The 22,920-nt window shown below is 34.2% G+C and overlaps 1 protein-coding gene and 1 long non-coding RNA gene across 3 annotated transcripts in view; one reads left to right on the forward strand and one right to left on the reverse strand.

Annotated features, from left to right (window-relative positions):
• ca10a (carbonic anhydrase Xa) overlaps positions 1–22,920 on the forward strand; it is a 260,678-nt gene that overhangs the window by 213,186 nt on the left and 24,572 nt on the right. The gene's annotated exons all lie outside the window — the stretch shown is intronic.
• On the reverse strand, positions 931–15,679 carry LOC141376800 (uncharacterized). The gene is made up of 2 exons (XR_012387995.1): positions 15,538–15,679; positions 931–5,263 (listed from the first exon to the last, which is right to left on the reverse strand). It is a non-coding gene; the product is annotated as an uncharacterized lncRNA (long non-coding RNA).

A 22,920-nucleotide genomic window follows, 5' to 3' on the forward strand; every position in this document is an offset into this window, starting at 1 on the left:
GTCCCAGCTCACCGTGATATGTGGCAAGACATCGGTTTTACAGCTCACCTCTGCTCCTGCATCTTAATGACTGGCTTCGCTGTCAACATCCAGGCCAGGCTTCCGCTTTCGGCTTGTCCGAGTCCCGTGAACTGCTCCTCTGCTCTTTAATTGAATGTTCCGCCCCTCTCCTCCCCCTCTGGCTCTCTTCGGCTGCCAGCGAGCCAAGGGTGTGTTTAAGTGATAATTTGTCAACGGCGGTGGGGTGGCGTCCGGTTGGCTGTGTTGGCATTGGTGCGACGGGCACACAGCAGGAACAGATGGAGTTCAGATGTGGCTTCTTAATCGTGTGCATAAACACTGCCATTGTCGCTGTCTGAGGAAAACTCATGAAGCTGCATTTGCCTAATTTGGATCTTGGGTACACATTTACAGTAGCTTTTTTTTCATGGGTATTTTTAATACATTTACCTCATTTCAAGCTATTGGGAATTGCTAATATACTTCAACACTTTCAGTAACCCCTTTCACACAGTGATATCGGTAAATATGCGGAAAGTTACTGGAACATCTTTGCCGGTAAATTAAAGAAAAGCGCTGTTCACCCAAGCAGGGATGCTTAGAAAATGGTCCGGAAAAGAGCATTTGCGCATTCATTCTAAAATACCGGTAAATTCTGACATCATTATTCAGAAATGGCCTTTAACCTCTGCTTTTGTATTTGTAAATATAATAGGGGTCAGGCTTTTGTTGATGGTTTCACTTTTTTTTTTGAGCTTTAGCATTCATGCGGCTGCTTTGTTCCAGAGACATACAAAGGTAAAAGCGTTAACCACAGCTAAATGTTCAAACATTTGATTACATTACAAATTCTGTGGATGGATAATTATTGTGAATATCTTCAATGTAAACATATAGAGGAACACTTTCACATGACGAGATGTACTTATGTTTTTGTGCTAACACTCACTGGAGTACTCCGGAGGATGCAGCTGAACGCAGTGCTTGCTGGTAAACTCACAGTGGTTTATCATAAGCATTCTATCAACTATCTTTTCCACAGTTGACATTAATAATGAACATGGAAACATTATCTGACCAACAACTAGCAGCTAAATGTGTCTATAAAGTATCCGAAGGCTTTCATTGTCATAAACAGCGCGTATGTGAATTCGTCTGAATGTTTTGAATGGCTGGAGCAGACTTCTCACATCAGCATGTTCTAAACGTGAGTGTAGGGCTGGGCTGATAAATGATATTATATAGAATCCCGATAAAATTTATGTCAATAACAATGATAAGCTCTGGACTTTTTTTTAAATACGTTATGCCATTTAATGGACCCTCTTAATTTTGTAGCTTCGGGCATTATTGGGGTACTCTTAAATCTGGAAGCATTAACAACTTATATTGAAATATATATTGTTATTGTTCAATATGAAAAATAACTATTAAGATTGCATTTTTGCCATATCGCCCAGCTCTACATTTCTATCCTCGTAAAGTAAAAAAATTCAATAATAACAATAATTATAATAATACATATAGAAATTTATGAATTTAATAAACTATTGAATGTATGTATTTATTGAATTAAATGTTGAATAAAATAAACATTTCCGGAGAAATCTGTATGTGTAAAAGGTGCATGAAGCTCATGCTCATAAATCATTATAAACAGTTATAATACATTATGATTAAGCTTAACAATTCTGTAAATGTATCTATACAAAGACAGTATCTATACAAAGACACAACAAACCCTATTATGTATTATAATGTCTGAGATAAATTTTCATTCTGCTTTCACTTTCTACCATCATGATGCTTTCTTTAAATGGTTAGCAACTATATTATGACTCACAATAAGTATTTATAAAGTAACAGGTTTCTCATCCATAACATAAAACTATCAGACAGAACAAAAAATGTGGTCTACTTATAACCATAACATACTAAACATAGCAGACTGCATTTTTATAAATACAATCTTGACTGTCTAATTAATACTTTTAAATATAGTATAATATATTATTTTATCTACTTTCTGTATTACTGTATGTGCATATTGAAAAATGAAATGCATCACTTGGTATTAATATAACTGCCATCACAATATATTATAGGCAGGGGTGTACAGCTTTTTTTGGTCTTGTTCTCAAAGTAGTACTTGGACCCTTTTTGGTCCTCATACAGTTGATGAATGAATATCATCCTATTGGTATAGTCTATAAACCACTGTTGTGTATATACTATGTCCATGTGTGTAAAATTAATGTTGATTTTATTTGTTTGTTTTTATTTATTCCTCACACACTAATTTACTAATATTCAATTTGAAAGTGTTATGTATTTATTTATTTTTTTACTGTCACAATCCATTAAAAAAAAAAAAAAAAACGTTTCATTCAATTAAAGCATTTCTTTATGTATTATTATTATTATTATTATTGAATTTTGCATTTATTGTCTTTATTGTGTGTCTACGCGGTTTATACATTTTAGATGAAGGGTTGTTTTAAGGACACCAGCTCACAAAGAACACCCCTTACTGTGGTAAATGAGTCCAGAGAGGGCTTTTGCTTTATTAAAGCACCACCACATTCCCTCTCATCTCCAGTCTGCTCTGCCTCTGAGCCTCAGATTGTCAGAATTCCAGAAAATACACTTAGAAATGATTCTGTCATAGAGGGTTCACATCACCACCAAAAAATATTACCAGACCCTGAAACAGTTCACACAATGCCTCCATCTGCTCCTCTGAGACACAAGCCAGCAGTTGTTTTTCCAGCATAGTTTTTACTTAATTGTATACTTGGTTTTCATTGCACCTTCCCGTTCGCAAACTTTACATACTTTATTTCTCAATTTGAGCTTAATGTGGATGTCTTGATCTAGTTTGCCATTATTATCAAATCAAACTTGACATCTAAGAGCATAAGATATCATCCTCAGGGAAATTAATTTTATATGCTTCAATACACTACCTGACAAAAGTCTTGTCGCCTATACAAGTTTGAGGAAAGAATAATAACTTCTAGTTGATTATTTGGTATCTGAAGTGACTGAAAAGGCCTCTAGATTATGCTTATTATAACAGAATAAAATATGATCAATATGATCATAGATTTTAACTTACTGTAATTAGGACTGTGAGGTCTGCCTTTCCTTAGACCAAAGTCTTGTCACTTAACAGAAATACTATACATGGTGCAGTGGAAAAGGGAATTAATATTGAGTATGACTCCCATGAGCCTGGAGGACTGCATCCATACTTCTCTGCAATTTCTCAAATAACTTATCAATAAAGTGATCTGCAATGGCAAAGAAGGTGTTCTTGCTGGACTTCCAGAGTTTATCAAGATTCTTTGGATTCTTCTTCAATGCCTCCTCAATAATCCTATCCCAGACATGCTCAATAATGTTTATGTCTGCTGCTGACTGGTCTGGCCAATCCTGAAGCACCTTCACCTTCTTTGCTATCAGGAACTTTGATGTGCTGGCTAAAGTATATCTGAAATTGATGAGAGTGTCCAGGGTCGCTCTGGCTCCCCTGGCAACAACGCTGTCTATCTTCAGCTCCGGCGATCTCGTCTTTAAAGGGGTAGCTGCAGCATATCAGTTACATTCCTACATAAAGCATGCTTTATAGCGTGAAAATGTAGTGCATTTATTGTCAAATTCATTTAACAATGGAAGATCAAGTTGCATGTGGTGTGGCTTTGCTCTACCTAATTATCCAGTGTGTCTATACTGTATGTCTGAAATATCCTGAAGCAGCAAAACTGTTTTGTTCTTTCACATGAGATTCCTGCTTTTTCATTCATTCATTCATTCATTTTCTTGACGGCTTAGTCCCTTTATTTATCTGGGGTCACCACAGCGGAATGCAGCAAGTTTTTACGAGTCGGATGCCCTTTCAGCCGCAACCCATCTCTGGGAAACATCCACACACACACACATTTACACACACATACACTACGGACAATTTAGCCTACCCAATTCACCTGTGCCACATGTCTTTGGACTGTGGGGGAAACCGGAGCACCCGAAGGAAACCCACGCGAAGGCAGGGAGATCATGCAAACTCCAAACAGAAACACCAACTGACCCGAGGTTCGAACCAGCGACCCAGTGACCTTCTTGCTGTGAGGCGAACGTGCTACCCACTGCACCACTGCCTCGCCCATTCCTGCTTTTTTTTTAAAGATAAATATGTATAACATTAATGCACATCAGTGACTCGGCAGTAACTTTTTTTTAATGTATTTTCCTGTAAGAAAACATTGTAAATCATTGAAAATCTGGCCACCGCAATAATCAAACCCTTGGGAACAACTGTGGTCGGAACAAAAGTTCACAGGTCTGTGTTCTCTGAACTCCACTCAAGCGGTTGACTTCTTCATTCTGATTGCTTGCCGCCGAACCACGTTATAGCTCATTACCATAAAGTTGACTTGATTTCAACTCTCCTGAATGCCCTCGCCCGCATGACGCACTGAGCTGCTCCTCGTCCCTTATCGCCACCGGCTCTCATTGAAAATGAATGACTTCCAGCTACTTTGACGCTCTCGCCGCTTTCGATGTGAACATTTGGTAAGAAGGAGCTCTATCCTGCTAAAGATTTTGCCTTCTCATGTGATTTGTAATGTAATGGGCAACACAAATGTCTTGATACCTTAGGCTGTTGATGTTGCCATCGACTCTGTAGATCTCTTGCACACCCCCATACTAAATGTATCCCCAAACTATGAATTTTTCCTTCACCAAACTTGACTGATTTCTGTGAGAAGCTTGGGTCCATGCGGTTTCCATTACGTCTTCTGCAGTTTTTGTGATGATTGGGATGCAGGTCAACAGATGATTCAAGGAAAAACAAAACTACCTTCTGCCTCTTCTCCAAATGATGAACTAGAAGTCAAGTTATTATTTGTTTTTTTTTTTCTTACAACTGGGATCTGAAACAAGACTTTTGTCAGGTATTGTATATGGATGCCTAATTGCAACACTCATTGAACATAGGTTAACACAATGCATAATAGTTGTACTCATATGTATGGATAGTAAACATGTACCTTGAATTTTCTTCCTTTTTATTTGGTGACTAACCTGCATGACAACAGTGTGGAAAGTGAACCCTGAATCTGGGACACCTGGATTTGAGTCATTTACTGAGTCAGCAGCTTCAGATCAGCCACTAGACCTTCATGGCCCTTATTTGTCTCTGTTTCCCTCTCTTCTCTTCCTCTTCTGAAGGGTCTCATTATGAAACTCTTTGAACCGACTGTGGAACAAAAGCAGCAGTCACTGCAGAGGCACAAGCTGTAGGGAGATTTGTGAATGTGCTTTTTTACTCGTTTTAATAAATGTGAAATTGTGAACAAAGAGAACTTACAGGAAAGCAGATATTTAAAGAATGCATGGATTTGTAACTATAGGTTTAAAAGGACAGTTTGACCGGCCTTTAACTAATTCATGAGTTATGTTCTGGCAAGCTACACTGCCCAAAAGCTAATGTTTATAGTTTAGTTTCTCTAGGGTATTATTATCTATCTAACGTCTTAATATGTTAATATTTCTCTATTGATCAAAGAACCATGTATGGCAAATTCATGCACATCGATTACAACGTATATTTTATTTCTTAAAGTTCAGATGTTTTTTTTTTGTTGTTTTTTTTCCCAATGAGGATTTCATTGGGTGCCCTGTAAATAGTTAATGCCTTCTTATTTAATATAACCAATTTCTTAATCAGCATTCTATATATTTTAGATTTAGTTTACAAACCTTTAACTAAAAATTATCTTTCTGCTATTGATATAGTGTTTGACTATAGTCCTCCCAAATCAGGGAGGGACAAAATCATTGCTTCAAATTTCAAAGAACTTAAGATCACACACAAAATGGAACATGCAAAAGCTGCATTGGTTAATCATCAGCACTTTGTGGTCTAAACAATTTGCTAGACTAACAATATTTGACATTTTCTCAGCTAAAATAAAATGTAGCATCTTGATGCTAAGTGATTACAATATGTCTGCTTTATCAACAGCTTCTCAAGTTCAATTACACAATTACCAAAATGCAGTTACTAATTTGCTTTTATTGTGTGAATAATCATTTGCATTCAAAGACGCAGCTCAAAGAGTGATTTAAGGAATTCAGCTATATTGCTTGCATTGTATGTTTAATTCAGAAGAACTGTCTGATCATAAAAGTAATTTTGGCAGTGATGGGAATAATGACATAAATAAAGATGTTGCTAACAGATTTACTTGTTTCAGTAACAAGTAATCAAGTAAAAACTGTTTCCTGTTACAGCAATGTCACTGACATTAAAATGTGGCAGTGCATAAGTAATATATAATTTGCAATTGAGCTCCTTCTTCAGACTCTGTCAGCCTTTTCTGGTGTGTTTGAGTGTGGCACATAACTGATGATGATTGGTGTGCATGTGTGTTTGTAGGGCTTGGACAACCGCATAACTGATGATGATTGGCTAAAAACGTAGGTGACAGTTTTAAAGGGGTGGACGAGGCACTGCAATAGAGCGACTAAAACTTTAGAAGTGTTCTGATGTGCAGAAATAATAAATAGTGGCAAAACAATCAATCATGTCAGTATATTTTGATGAAGTACTTTACAATCACAATACCATATTGTCACCTTGCTGTGAATCAAGGTGGGCTTTGACCATATGACGTCAGTGAGATAAATCATAGAGCTTGATCACTGTGGATACGAAAGCAATTTGCTATAGTTATACCAATATTAAAACATGAATGATCTTTAGAAGGGTTGTTAAAAAAAAAAGAAACCCACTGGAAAGTAGTGTATCTTATGTAATTGCCAAATTCTGTTTAAAGTGTGGAAAAATGTCAATGTTATTTTTATATATGTTTATAAATCTAAAAATAGTACTCTAATGACACTCTAAAAACAATACTGTAATATTTATACTCCATTTGTGTTACATTTCTTAAGGAGCATCACTTATTTTTAGACATGTTTTATCCAGTTTTGATAAATATTGCATTTAATAGGTGTCTCTCAAATTGTCCCACTGCAACATTAATAAAGTATAGAATATATATATATATATATATATACATACATACATACATACATACATACATACATACATACATACATACATATATGTATATACACATTTTATTTATTTATTTATTTATTTATTTTAGTCCTGTCAAAATTAAGACCAAGAAAGGACTTTTAGAAGGAAAGTTTTAGTATAAAACAATCACATCATGTTGGTTTTGACGCTGCTTGCCTTTGCAACTGTTGCATAACGCCGCATCACCAGGCTGTTGCTTTATTGGAACTTGATAGTGCATGCCAAATGGTAACCTAAATTAGCTGTTTACATGGTCGACTCTTAATCAGAGTATTACCTCAATCATATTCAAATCAGAGTATTTGTGTAAATGTACTCAGTAAAAAAGGTGTCGCGAGATGTCAAAGACAGCATTCCTCTGCCTTTAAGTTGATACGATAAGCCCTCAAATGTTTCATTAAGTTGACATGCCCCCCCCCCCCCCCCCCACATAACTTTTGTAAAGTGTCTGCTTCACATTGTTGTGTCAGAATCCTTGTGAAATATAGCCATACTTTAGAACGCTTTAAGCAAATTTGATGAACGTGGTCATACGTATTGATGAATCTGAAGAGAGTCGCTCACCGGGTGCGCTGTACAGTGTGCGTGCGTGTGTGTGTGTGTGTGTGCTTGCGTTGCTTGCTTGAGAGACTGTTCTCACTCTCCAGTTACATAATTCAAAATAAAAGGTCCACATTGTCCCCCGATAATGTCAACAGACTGTACTGTCTTAGCAACTGGCTGAATGTAAAGGAGGACTAAGCAAAATTGTTTTAACTTTATAATTAACTCTCAAAAATACAACTTTACAATAAGTACAATTGTTTAAATACAATACTTAATTATTATAATTTTCCAATTTCCTTATTTGCCTGTATTTTGACTTTTTTTTTTTTTTTTTTTTTTTGCAGTCCGTTTAGAATCCCAACATGGAAATCATTTTTGTTTGTTATTGTCATTAATTGTTTTGAAATTCAAATAGCACTAACACAGCCTGTGTTTTTATTTCTGTAATAAATATGACTTTCAAGCCAACAGTTTGAGGATCTTGAAGGTTTATTGCGGGTATGTTGTTTACATGAAGAAATCTGTTACAAGTTGAACAAAAATTTCGATAAACAATCATGTTTTGAATTTAAATAGTTTCTTTGTCTTGAGTTTACATAAATTTTACATTTAAATAGCCATAATTATAAGTTTCAGTCTTTTAATTGTGATTAATCGTGATTAATTGCAAAAAAAAATGTGATTAATTAGTTAATTTTTTAATCGATCGACAGCACTAATTTATTTATTTTTTTATAATAATTGAATTTAGTGTCCTTTTCATTTAACATACCGCTTGAAGATTTTGCTTTCCCTGGTTATTAGTTACTTTTAGAATGATGTAATTCAGTTTTTGTGTGAAGTAACTATAACTATTACTTTAAATACTATGGCCAATACTGGTAATTGATAGCGAATTTGACTACACTCCTTAAGTGTTTGTTTTGCTTGCAGCATGTTCGTTTTTTTTTTTTTTTTTTTTTTTTCTTTTTTTCTGGGTCAACTAGTATTAAAGATACAGTTATGACTGAGTTAAGATCTGTAAATACTGGGCATATACGTTTTCAGTAAAATGAACTGCAAAGGTATGATTGATGTTAGCGTGTATCATTTCATAAAGTATCACACTGCCATTTTAACCTTGGTCTGCACAAAAAAGCCATGTGTTCAATGTCTACACTTCCACACAAACTCTGATGTGGTTCAACTGAAATATAAAATCAAGACAGACTAAAGACATCTAAACAAGCCAAAAACAGCAGGGTGTCATGAGATCCCTACAAAGTAGAGCTGTTAGAACTCCACTCACATTTGAAAAGAGTGTCCTTAAAGTGGAGGAATTCCTAGTGCTGTTTTGACTTTTACATTTTATAAGCTCTTTCTCAACTGATAAATACTATCACATGTTCGCATACAATAAGCCTGATCAGCTCAAATTACATATTATAGATGTTCTGTCACAAAATGTTTAACAAACAATAAAAGTCATTATTGTTTGTTTATTTTTTATTTATATTTTTATGGTCTGTCCTAATTGTAGTGAACAAAATGTTTTTTTGGTCCAAACGAAAAGAACTAAACAACCACAGGATTCATCGCTAAGGATTTTTTCTACTGGCCAGTCGGGCCAGTGGTTCAGATGCCAAAATTTTCACTGGTCCCACCAAAAAAAGTTATAAAGTTAATAGCTATTTCTTAGTCACGTATTGTAAATAATATATCAAAAATAACATCTGTGAATTCATAATTTCAATTGTAAAAAAAATTTACAAATGTATTTTAATGTATTAATAAATTTAAAGTGTTATGGAAACAGCAGTATGGAAAATGTGCAGGTATTTTATTGCAGTTCTAAATGATTTAACAAAAGGTGGCTCCTTTGCCAAACTGACAGCAAGCTGTACAAAACCTCGCATCATTTTTTTATTGTTTTACCCACATAAATCTCTGCTTCCAAGACGTTGGCCTCATAATTTGATGTTGCTGCCATGTTGCTTTGTCTTTATTGTAGTGGCTGTTTCCAGTTTACGGACAAAAATAACATGCTCACAACATCCAATCAGATAAGAGGAATCCACAAGAAATATGGAGTTTATGATATCATAGAGAAGATAGCATTTAAAGGCTTAAAAGCATAAACTATTTCTCGATTGTTGGACGTAGACTATTTTTAAGACTGTATTTGCACAGCTGACAAAAAGTCGCACTGTTACAGGCAAATTAAAATTTAGTAAGGCAGGAGCACTTGCCTGATCAGACCAGTAACGATCCTGTCTACTGTCCCAAACGTCTCTCACGATGGCCCCAGGCCATCGTGTAGTCCCTATTGTTGAGCCCTGTACCGGCTTGATTCTTAATAAAAATAATTTAAAAAAAAGTGTTGTTGCAAACAATTCAGGCACTCGACAACAATTTAGCTTCAGACTCTTTTAGTGGTTTTCTACTTAGGCCTCATCTAGTAAAAGTTGTAAGTAGAAAAACTATATCTGGCAGTCAACTTATAAGCAAGTTGATGGTGAGCTAATATAAACGGCAGAAAAGAGAGCAATCAAATGCTATGAAATGTTAGGGACAATTAAAGAATCTGTTTAAAATGGTGGGTACATGTGTCTGATGAATCAGTACAGCTAGCAGATCCTTTTAAAGTTACATGTAATTATGCTGATTTTTTTCTTTGCAAATGTGCAGTGGTGTTGCTGGGACTTCTGGCTATGTAATCCATCCCTTATCAGTGTGTTACCAATTAAATCTAGGCACATTGGCATTACTGAACATTTTGAGAAACTGGATCAATTCTAAATTGAACTGAGTCTCAGTGGTCAGTTTGCATTTATGTGTAGGGATGCATTGGCAAAAAAACTGCTAACTGCTTTTAGCTTGCTGAGATTTGAAAGCTGAGATCTCTAAGGTGGAATTAAATTGAGGCGAGACATTGGAAAAAGCAGGCAGAAAAGCATGTCTCTGTGAATGTATGGTGTTATTACAATGAGCGGAACATGTTTAGCAGATTGCAGACATCTTCATCTGTGTCTCATTCGGCTCTCAAGTTCCCCAAGATGTCAATCAGTCCATTGTAAATGATTTAGAGACACTCAAGAACCACAATTACTTTTATTAATATATTTCAGTAGGCCTGCATGATTAATCGGTTTTAAACCGAAATCGCGATTTGAAAATGTGCAATTTTCAAACCGCAAAGGCTGTGATTATTTAGATTATTAATTTGGCAAGGAAGGTGAGCACGAGAAATAAAAATAATACATCAAACCTTACTTAACAAGCAGGCATCTGTTACAGCAGAACCCATGAGTCCCTGTATCACTGCCACGGAGAAAATGAAAGCTGTGAACTCCATATCTCCTCTGCTTTGCTTCTCTCTCTCTCTCTCTCTCTCTCTCTCTCTCTCTCTCTCTCTCTCTCTCTCTCTCATGTGTTTAAGAACTTGTTAGACAACGCTCAAGAGCAAGCAAGATAATATTTACATTTATTTATTCTCTATAAATGCACATGTTATTCCCTTCATGTACCTGAATTTTGTTTATACATTGAAAAAAGTGTTTTCTTAAGTAGGTCAAATTAAAGATTCAGATCATATATCTGACTGCTGTATTAAAGGACAAAATTGTATTACAAATAATATAAAAATATTTGTAAATGATACATTTTATTACAAGAATTCTTGCTGTTGAGTAAAATCTAAAATTGTGTTTGAAAATCATTGTCAATGCACTGTCAATGCCATGAAATCAATATTAAAAATAAAACAATCGAAATGTAAAGGTTATATATATATATATATATATATATATATATATATATATATATATATATATATATATATATATATATATATATATATATTAGGTTTATATATAATTTATTTAATTTAATTTAAATACTGTAGTTTTTTAATTATTTTGTCATGACAACTGACATCTTTATTGGAAAAAATTATTAAATAAATAGGTGCATAGTATAGCTTACTTTGGTTTGGAATTATGCCTGGTCTTTCTTTGGTGCTGTTAGAACCACCACATCAAACCTGCAGCTCTTTTATGATATTATAGTAAATCATATTTTGAATCTTAAATTGCAATTTTGATCAGATAAATCGCAATTTTTTTTCTCCAAATCGTGCAGCCCTATACTGCAGATCATGCTAGAATTACATAAAAACGATGAAGATTTAGAATCATTTATTAAGAACTGAGTGTTTCTATGACTGATATAATCCTAAACATCAACAAGTGCACTGCTAAACTGCAGTACTGTTTTTTTTGTTTTTTCTTTGGGTCTGTTTTACAAAATGTAAAAGTACAAATGGATTTAAACATATAATATGTCAAAGATGCCAAACGGATAAAATGCGTCTCATGTAAAAAAAGAGATGTGTAAAAGAAGAAATTAGTTTAACTAATAGACGAATGAAGTATGTGGTAATGGGGTGTGAAAATAATAAGCTTGTGCTTCATTCCACTGCATTTTCGACCATGTTGAAATGTATTTTTGTTAATGATATTTCATGTATGATATTTTTGATTAAAAATAAATTAATCAAATCAAATCAAACTATAGCAGTCTGATACAAACCCCTTATTTTTACAAGCACTCTTTTATAGTTTTTTTATGATTATTGTTCTTATAAAGCTGGCTAAGTTTTACTTCTAGTGCTTTGCTCTTTGCTTTGTTTCCCTTTGGCAATTTTCCATGCTGACACTTTAAACTCGGTTGAAAAGGCTTCAAAAGTGTGGTGTCACTAAACAGCATCTTGACACTGCTTTGACTAAAAGAATGCATTGCACTTTCCAAGCCAGATGTATGTGAGACTTTTCAACATGCAAATCTTGTCATTTAATCAGATGCATTATGCTCTTAGCCTGATTTTCTTCACAGGGTGCCAGAAACAGCATTAAAATGTGCTCATTACTGCTGAAACCACAAGACCTGCTGGGACTTTACAACAATCCAGTGCAGGGAGTGACCTTGTGAAGAAGGACCCAAGTGCTAAATTTAGATCCAACACAAGATAATACTAAGATACGCCATCAGAGAACAGTACAAAAGCAGGACTAATGGAAGGAAAACTCAAAGCAATTCTAGACTTAGAAAACCTTAGCAATAAAGAGCAAATGTTTAAATACTGTAAGACACAATCAGGGATTGTTGAACACATTTTGAAATATTGCATCAGAAACGAGTGATTGAATTGGCCAATTTCAAATTAAAACCCCCTAATTGGCTAAAAAAAATAATAATAATAAGTCTTTATTTGCTTGAGCTTGTTTTACACTTGTGTGAAAGAGCTAATGCATTAAGAGATAAAAATGCATTTGCCAAATAATACCAGGTTATTAAGACTAGTCAATACTATCACTCCACTGCAGTATTTTAAATTCATTTAAGTAAATTATATATAAAATCTTATATCTAGATATAAAAAAATTTTTAAAAAATTTAAAAACTTTTACATTTAGATTGTTACATTTTTCACATCGAATTTGTGACATTTACAGTAGATTCGATCAGTAGATCAGTAGTTCTAGTTCAGTACTTTACTCCGAAATTTTATTATTATTATTTTTTTCAACCCATGTTGATCAGGCACATATGTAGACTAGTTCGTGAAGCTTACCACAAGAAAGGTAAGGATGACTAAAGTTTTCTTCATTTAAATTAGTTGTATTTTACCATCAAAATTATTTACACTGAGTGATTTATGAATAAAATTATAATGAGGATCATCAGGAATGTATCACGTGAAAAAAAAGTCATGCAAAATGTCTAAGAGGCTGTAATTATGCCTGTTTATATATATATATATATATATATATATATATATATATATATATATATATATATATATATATATATATATATATATATATGTATTAACAGCATTAATGACTAGATTCATGAAAGAAAATATCCACAATATTCTGAAAAAACAAAGAAACACTGAAAACGTAGGGTATTTTGATTTTGGTTTAAAAGATAATCAAGCAGCTTTAGCCGAATGCTCAAAATAGTAAAATCCATAAAGTATTTATTAGTATTTATAATAGCAAAAGAAAAACAAATGTTTTGGACAAAATGAAATGTTAAATAAATATTTTTATTTATTTGTAAAGATATAGGCCTCCTTCTTTTAGTGTATGAATGGACATTAATGCAGAATACATGCTGAACATATCAGTGTCAGGATGATAATACACAGATTTTTGAACAGTGTCGTTTTGTAATAATGCAGCGTATGATGTTGCTTGGCTACTTTCCTGCTGAAAATTTTGCAACAAATTTTACATCAAAATCAGAAATGTATGTTATTTTGTATAAATGTTTCAATATGATGTTAGGTCTAGTTGCCAGCATGAAACTAAATCAGGAAGTAATGGATACTTTTTACTTAGGTACATTTTTGAGGCTGTACTTCTTTACTTTTACTTGAGTGCGAAAGTATAGTCAGTACTTCAACTTTTACCATAGTCATTTTAAACACTACATCTACTTGAGTAAAGGATGTGTGAACTTCTGCTATCTCTGCTATCGTTCTAACAAATTGATGAAAACACAGCTAATTCACATTTTGCAACATAATTCATATTTGTGCTTTATGTTGAGAGGAAATCCCGGCTACTGCCATATCAGACAGATAAGAAACAGTGCATAGAGGTAGGAAAGAAAGACTTGATCTGAATTCAGCACCCGTGTGTTTCATTCATCTGGTCTGTTTTGAATGTAATGTGTGATGCTTGTATTCCACAGTCCTGTGCATGCCTGATTGCTAGAAGGAATAAAAATTGACTAAAGGAAAGGCTTATATTTAATGTTATAGCTACTAAAAATCTGCTTGGGTTATTAACACCCACTTGAATTTGTTCTAGATCATTAGCTATAATGTTATGGTGGGTTGGAAAGCGTGTCAAGAAGTAGTTTCTTTAGGCGGTACCTGTCTGTTTAGTCAATGACTAACTGGGCAGAAAGGTATTTTGGCTTAGGTTTTGGACACAGCCATGGGCTAAAAACAAATACTTTAGATTAAAGGACCCACAAAAAAGTAAGTCGGGTATAAAACAAAGAAAGCCCAGAATGTTACTCTCTCAATTGACAGTATGTGTTTATGCTTTCCAGCAGTGAGACATCTGATTTGTTTTAATTCAAATATAATTTATATAATTCACTGAAATTGTCCTTACAATACTTGTGGTCTATATATATATATATATATATATATATATATATATATATATATATATATATATATATATATATATATATATATATATATATATAATCAATAAAGCTCTATTATTTTCAATATCAGAATTTAACTTTATTGCTGTAGAATAAGCAGTACTTCGGGAGGACAGCTTGACTGCCATTTGTCTACTTGCAATCATGAGTAGGTCTTGGATATTCTTTTGATTTATACAGTGATTCATGGCCTTTAAGTGGTTTATTAAATGTTGGGTTTAATTAACAGTCAAGTAGTTCATTTATGACTGAGGATATTTTTTCTTAAAGAACTGAGGTCCATTCTTCGTACCTCACTTAATCGATATAAGATGATTTGGCAGATCTTGAATGTTTTAATCTTGATAACTGATATGTTGCTAATTTAGTTCTTCAAATAAGTTTGTCAATCAGATTAAAATGTGTGGATGAACTGATCTGAGATTGCTGCATGTGCTTGCATTTGTGAAGAACAGATCTATTAAGTCATGATCAGCAATGCAACGATTGGCTGATGGCAGAGCATTTGATTAATTCTCAATTGTGAGCAAATTTCTTAATATTTGTAGTAAACTTAAATATGATGAGCAATAAATTTCCACATTTGTTGTGGGCTGTAGGCTTTACCCTTTCATGTTATGAGAGTTATGCAATGAATTTACTTTTACCTTGAGTGGGTTTTCAAGTTTCTTAATCCTGTGGTGTAATGCGTCAGCGTCAACACTTCTCGTTTATTTAGAATGGGGGACGTCAAGCATTGCTGAACTGAATTGTGGGTGCGTTAGCACTGATTTAGTGACATTGGTTACTGCAGAAGTTGGGAATTTCTCAACTTTTTAAGCACCAATGGATGTGTCAGCCAATCAGATCACGTTATGCAAATTCCCCAGCTCAGACAGTAGCTGCTATGACAATTGTGTCAGCCCCAACTTCAGGCATGCCCTGTCAAGTGTTGACGCTGAAGCCCAGTGTGAATCGGGCGTTAGACATAACTAAAAAAAACTCTATATTTGTATTGTAAAGTTAGCCTTTAGGTCTAAATAGTCACTACTTATAATCTCTTTGAACTGCTTGGGGAGGACCACCCCGTGACCCCACCTTTATTTTGGAATGCTAATTACTTGTGTTTTTTTAATTAAAAAAAAAAAAAAAACATACAAAGAACAGGCTCTAGAAGTCAACTTATCATGCTGGTCATACTATTTGAATAAAAAATATAATACAAATTACTTGCAGAAAATTATTTAATAAACAGTGGATTATAACAGTTTATTCAAATATAACTAAAACATCTTCTGTTTAATGCTTGAAGCTCTGCAGTATCACTAAAAGCTTGTTTTCTCCCGAGTGAAGTATTTTGCTCAATGAGGATTACACAACTCTTTTACTGACCGATCAGTATGGTACATTAGAGACTCTGAAATAAATTGGTTTACATCCTTTTCATCCTGATATCAGACGTTTAAATCCTTACAGAATCTCATAATGCCAATCCCCTTGACAAAGCGTGTTTCTCTAATTTCTTTATTCCTTTGCCATCACACTAGAGCATTACTATAACCTCGATGGTATTTGTTTTTTCAAAGAGCGCTATCATGATTACTTGACCAGAGAGTATTAGCAGCATCTACCAACTGGGTTTTTGGCTTTGAGCTGGCAAAAACAATGTTTTCTAGATGAAACCCATGTGTATGAAATCTTTACATTAGAATACTGGTGTTATTGCTAAAGAGCAATCAAGACGGAAAACTAGTTGTGTGCTTTTATATGCTTAGAAGTTTTCAATCTTATAGTTCTACAATCAGCTTATCATATTAAGTATCAAGTTTTATTAGTTACGAGCCCTTGTTCAGCTGTTTGTTGATGAAACTACAGCCTTTTAATCCATCAGGGCAAATAGATGTGGTCAAGATGTTCTGCTGAAGTTAAAATTAAGCATCAGAATGGAAGAAAAATGTGCCTTAAGTGACTGAAGATGCCGATCTACTGGGATTCTGACAATCTCAGGCTTCAAATTAGATGGCCTAAAACGTTTAAATATACACTGAATGCAAGTTCTTTGGGCAAAAATGCCTATGGGCATTCTAGAATAGAATTATAGAAAGGCAACAGTGACTTAAAAAGGTCTGCAGAAGAGTGCAGAAGAGCACACAACACATCAAACCGTAACCCGCAGGGGTTTAAGGGCAATTTTGGGTACTGGAGGATTGCTGGCATGCCCTGGCAAGGCTAAAGTCTAATAACATTGCATTTAACACAAATTGTACAGCAATACTATGCAAACAGCATGTACATGTGGCGTTGTTGTTGTTGTTTTTTTTTTTTTTTTGTAAAAATAGGGATTACTTTATTATTTTTTATGAAGTCACAGAAGTAAGGCTAAAACAGATAGTCAATATGTATAAATCCAGCTTTTGTTATTTAATAATGGTTCAAGTTTTTGCCACAAAAGGATCTAAAAGTCTCCCTGTTTCCTCATCACATTAAATTATATATTGATTTACATTTGGCAAGACACTTTTAAACGTGAATTGTCATGAATATTTATGGATATTCACACCTTGAGAGACAAAGACCAGTCTCTAATGACCCATCAGTTTGTGACAGAGTAAATGAGGACACCAGAACATAAGATTCTTCCTTTGTCTTTAGTTTATTTACAACATAGTCCACAGTATTATTATGGATAATCGTGGTCAAAGGGTCAGTGATCTGAACATTCACATACTTTTGTGCTATTTTTTGTTAAGCTACCACCATTTTCAAAGACAGTTGCTTTTGCTTGCCATGTAGTTCTTAGTGATTTAGCTCACCTTCAGCATGCAGAATAACATCAGTCTACAATAATGCTTGACAGTGTTGACATCTGTCTATTTGCAATTAGGAAACATCTATATTAATATTTGCAGTCACTATTACTGCCACTCAACAGTCACAACAAACATTGTTTTTCAAAAAGTACATAAACATTTTTACATGTGATACAAACTTTCATATTATATCCAAGAAACAGAATTACTATTGATTAGCAAACAATAAACATGTTTAGATGTGACACATATCTGATAACTTTATTCACACAATATATGATCATTATTTTACTTGTACAATAGATATGTTGGATGTTAAGGCTCATTATAAACACACGCTATAGCCTACATGTTTGTGAAACCTCAAAAATGTATTAAAAGCTAAGTTTATCTATAGTTTCTAGTTAAAATTAATGCTACAGGGAAGTATGACGGCAACAAATTTTGTTCATTTTCACACTGATAGTATTTACAGGGACGTATTATTGATAAATAAAGGATTGTTGTTGTGCAGTTGTGCATATCAAACAGACACCACAAAATAACATGTCTGGCATGGAAAGTTTGCTCATTAGCTAACTTTGTACATGCAGAGCACTCGTTTGAGTCCAGTGAAGCACAGTTTTACAGTGAAGCATAAACAAACTAACAGAACCATTAATGAAACAAACTAAAATGTACAGCATTAGCATCAAAATAAAAAAATGCAAACTTTGTTTGCAATTTATTTCTCTTATGTTTGCTTTTGAAAGCACTAATAGTTGGCTTTAGGGAAGGATTTATGTGGTTTGCTATAAGTGATCTGTACGTCAAGCCCCATCTTCTCATAAATAGTACAAGCAGCACATGTATCTGAAACGACAATATGTACCCTATGTAATGTATTTCAGGTTTGTAAAAGTAAACACCGTGTACTCCGGTGGATTTTCCATGTGGCACATGCATCAAAAAGTGAGCCGGGGCTGTATAAACAACATAAATGCATGGCTCTGTGCACTTTATTTCAACAGTTCAGGCTATGGGTGGTCTAATGAAGAATATTTTCTTTGTACACTTTGTGCCCATCTTCTGACGGCTACTTCCAGCAGATAATTCAATGTCACAAAGATCAAAGCATCCCAAACTGGTTTCTTGATCAGGACATGTTCACTAAACTCATGACCTCCTCAATCACCAAATCCCAATCCAATTAAAGCTGCAAGACCTCACACTCTGGATCACAGAGAAAAGTGGACACTAATAAGTTAAACTGAAAAATATTTTTTAAATCTGATAAAATCACAGATTTATGCCAAACTTCAATCTGACAGCAGGCAACGCTATGACTGTGACTCAATATTGGCATATAAAAGTCTTCAGGAGAGGAATTTCATCAAACCTGTGAATTTTCAGGCAGATCAGACATTGTGTGGCTGAGTTATAAGTACTTTCACACCAAATCCCAATCCAATAATACACCTTTGGGATTGTTGAAAATGGGAGATTAGAATCATGGATCTGCAGCCAACAAATCTACAACTGTGTATACTAACTGATTTACTGTCAAAATCTATTAGTAATGCTTTAACATAACCCTTCAAATGTAACCATGAAAAATCAGGGCAGTTCTGAGGGCAAAAGTTGCTCCATCTAATAGAAGAATAGTTAATCTAATAAAGTACCTCTGCACATGATGGGAGTTGTAGAGAAGTATAGTTGCCCTTTAACTGAAGTTTGAGACCAAATGCTTTGCAGTTGTTGTCGGAGCAATGCGATGTCATCCATAGACTTGTCAAATCAACAAATTAAAGTGCAGCAGAGCATTTACTAGCATGATTTTGAATTCATTAATGCAAATTATGAGGTGAAACAGCTCAATGATTCTAGGCAAATTAAAATGCCCGAGATGAAACAATACACAGACTAAAGTTTATGAGACTCTTAGTGAAAAAGTAGAGTATGTTCTCCATGCAATGATCTGTATACCCTCAGGTAACATCTGTACTCAACTTGTTGTGGGAGGCATACACAGTAGTCTGTTTTTCCCAACTGATATATAAGATCAGTTTTGCAAGAAGTGAATAGCAAGAAGAAAATAAACATCTCCCATACATCTCAAAAATGTCCATACAGTGTTGCAAAGATTGTCAGGGTGGACCATGCCATCAATAATTGATAAATGCCCACATTTTTTTAAGGAACTATAACACAAACTAGCTGAACTGAGGAACATTCATTTCTGTTGTCTGAGAGTAGCAATGAGTCTTTTTTTTTAAGTACTTCTCTCTTTACCATCTGTAGTTCATGAATAATCATCATGAAATAACCTCTTCTGGGTTTTTCAAATGTCTTGCCCTTTTCTCCAACGAGTCCAGCACCCAGTGGTAAATGTGCAGACTGGCCATCCTTTAAGAGCGGCTATAACATCTTTACTCAAGGATGGTCAAGGATGCTCCTCCCATTCCCACTCTTTCTATTTCTCACTGTCCTGCGCTCTCTTACTCACCTTTTCTCTCACCCTACACAAATCATTGATTTTTCAGAGATTCTATAAAATATTTACCATGTGTGGGCAGGCCTCTTTCTTTGGGAATTTGGAGAGGGAAAATCATTTGAAGGCAAAGTCGTAAAAGGGAAAAAGAAAGACACGGACAGAAAGAAAGGAAGGAAAAGAACGAGAAAGGCAAAAAAAGGCAAGATAAGAGCCACGGAAGCCTGGCTTGCATCGTGTGTGGAATATCAATGGCTCACTTTGGAACAACTCCTGAATATAAATAAATAAGCAGATACACTGATAAAGATTGCCATCCGTGGTTCTTGTATCTCCATGCTCTCTTCTTAAAGCCTCACATCTAATCGATTGCAAGCAGATTCTCACTTTCTTCGGCTCTGAGGACACACTTCTTTTGTTTTCGTTCTTCCATCTGTCACACCAGCTTCTTTTCTTCCACTTGAGTTTTTCAAGTTACAGTATCATCGAGAATGAGAATATAATTTAATAACAGACCGATATCTGTTTTTCAGTAAAATGATTTATGTAGAGCCGTTTCTTCAGCTTATAGGCACTGCTGACCCATGTACTGTGCTTTTTTTGATATTTCCTTTCATGCAGTGTGCAATGTAAAAGCTTGAGCGTGTGGATGTAAAGGGTTTTAAAGAGGGTAAAATGAAGTTATTTTCTATTAAATGAACTGATTCTGATTCATTTGATTCAGTTGTACTGTCAACAACATTTTGAGAAGCATCTGATTAGATGTTTTTCTCTAAACTAAGAGAAAAGTTTTGGTGTGATCAACTAGTTCTTCTGATGTATCATTTTTGGACAAGTGCATCAAATTGATACAATTGTTGAGGAAGTCTCCTGAGATCATGTTCAGCTGTGGTAATCAATGTTTTGTTTCTGACAGCCTCTAAAAGTGGGAGACCAATCACAACAGGATTGCTCATACAACCAATCAAAGAATAGTAAGCTCTCAAAAAGGATGGTGGGGGGTGACAAAATAGCAAACTCCTTTGTGGTAAATTCTTTGGTACCATTTTTGCTCTGCAAATGCAATTGTTTTCACACTGCAGATTGACTGAAATTTTATGTTGACAAATGGTATTTAGCAAGCCCTTTTTCACATATCATCTCATGAAACAAATATGCTCTTCAGTAACACTGTATTCTCCCTGATAAACATTTCAACTAACTTATGAAAAAATCTCTTACAAAAAATAACTGCAGTAAGCTAAAGTAAAACCGCAGCACAACAGCAGAATATAGAAGTATAGCTGCAGTAAGATTAAGTACAATTGCACATTTGCAATACAATGAAGTGTAAACACAGTTCAAGTATAATAAAGCAGAACAGCAGTATAAGTTGCAGTAAACTGGAGTAAAAACAAGTAAACTCTGTCTATACTGCACTTGTGCTGCTGTTGTATAATATGCCATTGATGTGGTCAATGTACTGCACTTGTGTTCTAAGGGGTTTGTTCTTCAACATCTTCTAAGAATATTTAGTACTTTTTTTCAGGGATTATTATTATTATTATTATTTTAATTAATAAGTACTTTTCTAGTTAGAATTTTAAGAGTTTATTTGCAAAAACAAATAATAAAAATAACAGCAGGGAACTGAACAGTAAAACAGCAGTAGCCTATATAGTACAAGGATAACTGGCAAAATTCAACACAACTTCAAAATTGTAGTATAATGACGTATAAACACAGTTCTACTAGAATGCAGTTAAGTTCAACAGCAGTAAAATCTTCAGTACAACTGAAGTAACATTAAATAAACGAAGAAGGGCAATATAGTGATATGGTTTAAAATGTATTTCTCTTAGATACGCAAGTATTAATAGTGCACTTTATTTTTTTATTATGTATTGCAGTATTGTAGATGTATTTATATAGTTACTTTTATTCCTAAAAAATGCAATACAACACATTGTGGTAGTACTTTAGCAATACAACTGAAGTACTGCAACATCATTTGGAGTCCACTGAGCAAGAAAGTTGAAGTACTTCAGTTGTATTGCAATAATGATATGGCAGTTGTACTGTAGTAGTATTCCAGTTGTATTGCAGTAGCAGTACTGGATTATAGTAGTAGTATCACTTCAGTACTGTTGCAGTAGTTGTACTGTAGTAATAGTTCAGTTGTATTGCAGTAGATGTACTGCAGTTGGTTGTATTGCAGTACTTGAGTTGTATTGCAGTAACACTGCAATATACTTAAACAACGCATTTTTTTCATGTCCAAAAAACTGCACTTTTTAGAAGTTAACTAAAACTGCAGTATTCCTTTAAAAACTGCAGTACTCTTAAAAAAAAGTGCAGTCATTTTTTTGTAAGGGATTGTTTATCAGATTAGAATAAAGTGCAATAATATCTGCAGGAAATATTTTCCAAAAATTAAGATTAAACTTTTTTTTACAAAATACAAGTTAAAGAGACTGTGAACTTCACATGACGAAAAGATCTGATTATTTATTTGTAAAAAATATCCAATCCATACAAAAAAGTAATTATTAAAAACATATACTTCCTAATGTTTTAGGAAGTTTGTAAAATAAATACTAATCTTTTCTTGTTACGTGGACATTCCACATGGGTGATCTATAGTGAATCCGGTCATTCCTGAAGCTTGATTAGCCCTAATCCACCAATCACCCAATTCAAAGACTGAATCTTCAGTTAAATTCAATGCAGCCTCAATAATTTAAATAAGGATGAAAGGTAGTGTCAAGATATGGCAGTTAGTTTTTGATCAA

Source organism: Danio rerio, chromosome 12 (genome assembly GCF_049306965.1).
Source record: "Danio rerio strain Tuebingen ecotype United States chromosome 12, GRCz12tu, whole genome shotgun sequence".
Taxonomy (NCBI): domain Eukaryota; kingdom Metazoa; phylum Chordata; class Actinopteri; order Cypriniformes; family Danionidae; genus Danio; species Danio rerio.